Source organism: Chrysochloris asiatica, unplaced genomic scaffold (genome assembly GCF_000296735.1).
Source record: "Chrysochloris asiatica unplaced genomic scaffold, ChrAsi1.0 scaffold00058, whole genome shotgun sequence".
In the NCBI taxonomy this organism is placed as follows: Eukaryota; Metazoa; Chordata; class Mammalia; order Afrosoricida; family Chrysochloridae; genus Chrysochloris; species Chrysochloris asiatica.
Genome location: NW_006408576.1, coordinates 14,206,093 through 14,212,160, shown reverse-complemented (window position 1 = coordinate 14,212,160; position 6,068 = coordinate 14,206,093).

Genomic DNA, 6,068 nt, shown 5'->3' with positions numbered 1-6,068 from the left:
TTACAGAGCATCCTACCATACTAGTAACACCCTCCAGTGCAAATGGTAGATTTGTATTTCGACCAGGTTAATAAAGATAATGTCTCAATCTGGGGCAAAAGTTGGGCAGGATTACTATTAATACCTTATGAAACAAGATGTTTCCTAAACTCATGCTCTTCAGCTAAATGCAGATCACTGAGATCATAGTATTCACCTGGGTCTATCACCACCATGGGGATTGGAGGGTATGTGGAACCCAGGTGAACATGAAGCACATCTTGTGCAATGAATAATAAACTGTCTGAATCCATATAATCTTGTTTCCTTACTCATGGACTATAGGAAAGTATGGTGAGTCATCCTAGAAGTCTGTGATATTAAGGAAGTGCTTGGACACTTGACAGGTAGTTACACTGCACTTATAGTATAGGCCAGCAATGTCTGGTGAAAGATCCTCCAAATAATGGCAGGAAATAGGAAAATTGAAAGGTCAGTCTTCTAAAATAGAAGAACAGCAATTATTATTATTATTATTATTTACAATTTTCATTGTGCAGTGGGTTAAGCAGTGTGATGCTAATCTCAAAGTGGGCAGTTCAAACCCAGCAGCTATTGTGAGGAGGAATCATGAGGCTGTTTACTTCCATAAATATTTACAGTATTGGAACACCTATGGAGCAGTTCTACTATAAGGTTGTTCTGAGTTGGAATCCACTGTCTCGATAGCAGTGAGTGGCTAAATGGCAACCATTTCTATTTGTTTATAATAGCATAAAAAGGTAAAAACCAAATGCTCTGGAATTAACTGCAATTAGATAAAACCCTCTGCATCTCTGTCTACACACTGTATAACCTTGAATATTCTGCTTTCTTCTTTATTTGTTTTGTCTGTTTAGCGGCAAAAGGTTTTATTTGAAAGGTAACACATGAGGATGGTGCTGAAGGAGAGCATACTAGGCATAGGTGGCTGGATGACTGACAGCACCCCTTGTTCCTAAAAATTTTCCCTGAGTTTTGCTTATTGTAAAACCAAAAATGTGTATCATCAAAAAGTTAGAACATTACTGAAAAGCGTATGAAAGCAAATCAACATTAACAGAAATCCTTCCACGTGGAGAACTCTTCCATCCTTTTGTCTTTACAGATTCTTCTTCACACTGTTGGGCTCATTATGTTCACTTGCTTTGGCTTTCAACATTAGCATTTTTATTTCTTAAATTGCATAAATAATACACAATAAATCAGATCAAAAAAGTTCTAAGAAATAATTACAGGAAAGGAAATTACCATCTCCCGCCTCATGCTGCTTTCCTCTTGAAGTTTCAGTTTCATATGCATAAAATAGGAATAAGAGAATCTCATAAGTTTGTTTAAATGAGAAAAAAATGTACGAAAGTCATAGAATATGGATTGCCACATGAGAAGAAGCAGTTGTAAGCATTCATTAATAATCAGAACATGGAATGTACAAAGAATGAATCAAGGAAACTTGAAAGTTTTTTAAAAAAATGAAATGGAACACATTGTCTCTTTGATCTTCAAGGCTGGTGGTTCAGACTCACCAGCCCCTCCTTGGAAACCCTATGCAGGGTCTCTGTGGATCAGAACTGCCTCGACAGCACTTAACAACAAGTGAGCTAGAATGGACTGGTATTGCACATTTTGAATCTGATAATTATATGGCTTAATATACCAGGAATGATAAATTGAAGAGGAATGGCATCACATTCATCATCAAAAGAACATATTAAGACATATATTGAGATATAATGCTGTCTGTGATATAATTTCCATATGCCTAGCTAAGAACAATATAATTCAAATGTACACACAAACCACTAAAGAAAGTGATGATGAAATTAAAGAATTCTACTAACTTCTTCAGTCTGAAATTGACCAAACATGCAATCAATGTTGATAATTACTGTAAATTGAAATGCAAAGGTTGGAAACAAAGAGGAAAGATCAGTAATTGGAAAATATGGCATTGGTGATAGAAATGATGCTGGAGATCTCATGTCAAAATTTCAAAGTCCAATGACTTATTCATTGCAAATTGCTTTTCAAACAACAAAAAAGCATGGCTATACACATGGACCTCACCAGATGGAATACACATGAATCAAACTGACTACATCTGTGGGAAGAAAGAGTGGAAGAACAGCACATCATCAGCCAAACCAAGACCAGGGGCAGATTTTAGAACAGACCATAAATTGTTCTTTTGCAAGCTGAGGCTGATGCGGAAGAAAAGTTCAACCATTTCATTTGATCAACAGTCAGTGGTACCCAAAGAAGAAATTCAAGGTTCACTGAAGGCATTGGCAAAGAACAAGGCTCTGGGGAAAAATGGAATACAAATCAAAATCTTTCAACAAATTTATGTAACACTGGAGGCACTCACTCATCTATGCCAAGAAACTTGAAGACAGATGTCTGGCACACTGTTTGGAAGAGATCCATATTTTTGCTTATTCCAAAGAGAAGTTACTCAAAGGAATGTGTAAATCATCTGACAATATCATTAATATTACAAGCAAGTAAAATTTTGCTAAACATTATTTCAAAAGGCTGCAACAGTGCTCTGAAAGGTAACTTCCAAAAGTTCAAACTGGATTAAAAGGATGATGTAGAAATAGGGATATCACTGCTGGTGTCTGATGGATTTTGGCCAGAAGAAGAGAGCACCAGAAAAATGTTCACCTGTGCATTATTGACTATGGAAAGGCTTCCAACAATGTGCATCATGACACGATAAGGATAAGAATGGGTATTCAATAATACTTAATTGTATTCATGAGAAACCTGTACATGGACCTAGAGGCAGTAGTTCAAACAGAACAAGGGGACTCAGAATTATTTGAAATCAAGAAAGATGTGCACCATGGTTGTATTTTTCCACCATAGTTATTCAATTTGTATGCTGAGCAAATTTTCCAAGTAGCTGTATTATACGAAAAAAAATATGACATTAGGATAAAAGGAAGACTCATTAACAACCTTTGAGATGCAGATGAAATAACTTTGCTTGCTGAAAGTGAAGAGACTTAAAATACTTACTGATGAAGATTAATGACCACAGCCTTCAGTATTGGTTGCACCTCAATGTAAAGAAAACAAAAATCATCACGACTGAACAAATAAATAATATCAAGATAGATAAAAGATTGAAGTTGTCAAAGACATCATTTTGCTTGGATCCACTATCAGTGCTTTTGAAGGCAGCCATCAAGAGATTAAATGACATATTGCATTAGGCAAATCTGCTGCACAAGACCTCCTTAAAATATTCAAGAGCAAAGATAGCACTGTAAGGTGCACCTGACCCAAGCATGGTATTTTCAAAAGCTTCACATATATGTGAAAGTTGGAGAGTGAATAAGGAAGGCCATAAAAGAATTGATGCATTTGAGCTATGGTCTTGGAGTATAATATTAAAAGTACCATGGCCTGCCAGAACAAACAAATTTGGTTGGGAAAAGTACAACCAGAATGCTCCTTAGAAGTCAAAATGGTGAGAATTCATATCTAATAAATTCAGACAGATCCTGAAGAAGGATATGATGCTTATTACAGTGGTGTAGACAATTTTATCTTTACCAGAGAAAACAACTTCATCTTTCTCCCATAGAGTGGTTGGTGGGTTTGAACTTCCTTCCATTTGGTTAACAGCCCAACACTTAGCCCCATTGCACCACCAGGACTCCCACTAAAGAATCCCTCATATTCTTAGAAATTCAGTTAAGTGTTCATTTAGGAAGTAAGGAAAGAAATGTTAGGATTATATTATTAGGAGAATTAGAAAAGTCATAGATTGCAACAGAACCACTTTTAAAACTAGAAAGACAGGAAGTCATTTTGTATGTTGAGTACCTTTGAACATTGTTGCTGCTGTATTGCCAACTAGTCCTTTCTGATTCATAGCTACACTGTATGAGGATCCTGAGAATGTCTGGTGGGTTTGAACTGCCAATCTTGTAGTTAACACTCTATGGCTTACCTGACTTTACCATACCAGGGCTCTATGTTTTATATGTTAAGAGTTAAATAGCTTCCTCAGAAGAGATGTTCTCAGGTTTTCGTTCTGGGACAGTATACTTTGTTTCTGTTTTTTTTTTTTTTTGTTTTTTTTTTTTTTTTAACAAATAAAACTAAATTTATGTATTGGCCTAGTGGAACCACATGAGATCGTTTGAGAAGTAGCAATAGATTAGAAGGTATATATGCACAAAATTTCCTATGAAAAAAAAAGATTTATGCTGCCTCAAAAAGGAAAATAACATAAACTCATAAATGTGAATAGCATAATGAAAAGCATTCCAGAAGTACCTGTACCCATAATTATATTATTGTACAAGTCATGTAAGTGAGTGATTATGAAAGTCATATGTAAGCTATTCAATATTATAAAAATATTCATCAATATTAGTAATCAAAATTTAAAAAATTTTTCATACCCATTTTATTAATCAAGACAGAATAGGTACTAAATAGTCCCAATTACTTAGAAGGTTAATACAACAAAGGTTTACTTTTCTCAGTCATGGTTATTCTGCTGTCATTTTGGCAAATCTCCAGGGTAATTATCCTCCATGTGGTAACTCAACAATCTTTGTTGCTCTGATTTAATGAGTCTACCATATCAATGAGAAGCCTGCTTGGACACCATAGCAGGGGAACAGAAAGCTTGAAGCTTACAATCAGCCTTTTATATTTTGGTCCCAAATTAGCATACATTGTTTACACCCACAGACCAGAGTCAAGGAGACAGGGAAATTTGAACAACTAACTGAATGCTAGGTAAGCATCATTATCTATGCCACACTTATAAATAAAATTGTTAAATTATGTTTAGTTGATGATGTGTAAGAACCCATCTAATTATGTAATAGCTTTAGAAATAGCTTCATACAAAATATATTTAAAATTCTGATAAAAGTAGTGCTTAAAATGATAGTCTCAGTTATCCACAAAAATCATATATCCAAAACATGTCATTATATAAACTGAATAAGAAAGATTTTACTGTGATTTGAAAGTTTCAGTTTAAAATATAATACCATAGTATTGCTAAGTGCCATCGAGTGTGTTCTGACCCACAGTGACCCGGTGTAGGGTTTCTGAGGAGCAGCTGGTGAACTGAATCTGCAGTTCATACTGACTTTGCATTCCAGCACATTAGCCCACAGCACCACACCAGGACTCCATATAGACTGGTTAAATAAAACATGGAAAATTCTTACATTGGAATACTACGTCATAACTAAAAATGATGAAGTGAATCTGTATCAACTAATAAAGTAACACAAATTGCTTAAAAGTGTATGTATAATGTGATTACATTCTCCTATATGTACATGTATTTACAAGCATACATATTGCATTTTCCAGGATTCCTTGAATTTGTATTTATCAGTATGATTGAATTCTAGCCAATAGAATGTGTTTAGAATAACTATACATGCTAGTTGGTAGTTGTGTGCCATGGAGTTAGTTATGACTCATAGTGACCTTGTAAAATACTTCTGAGACTGTATATCTTTAGGCAGCAGAAAGCCTCATCTTTTTCCTGTAGAGTATCTGGCAGATTTGAACTGCTGACCTCACAGTTAGCAATCCAAATTGTAATCTAGTGGGTTAATGCGCTAGACTGCACAATCGGTTTGAACTGCAAGTTTGGTGGTTCAAGCTCACTAGTCACTCCTTGGAAACCCTCTAGAGGGTCGCTATGGGTCGGAACTGACTCAACAGCACTTAATAACAATAACAACAATACTACCAAAGCTCCTTAGAATAACTATATGTTGTTGTTGTTGTTGGAAGTGTCGTAGAGTCAGTTCCAACTCATAGCAATCCTGTATAGGGTTTCTGAGGGGTAGCTGGTTAGTTGGAGTCACTGATCTTATGGTTCAAACTGACCTTGTGGTCCAGCGGGTTTACACTACCATTATACAATTTCTAAATCTGACCCAGAAATGTCTATACTTGCCACCCTGCAAGATCTTCTCTACTCACCCCTGTGATGGAAAATTCCTCTACTGTGACTTTGAATATTTTGTATTGAGGAAAGTAGTAAGTGCGCTGGA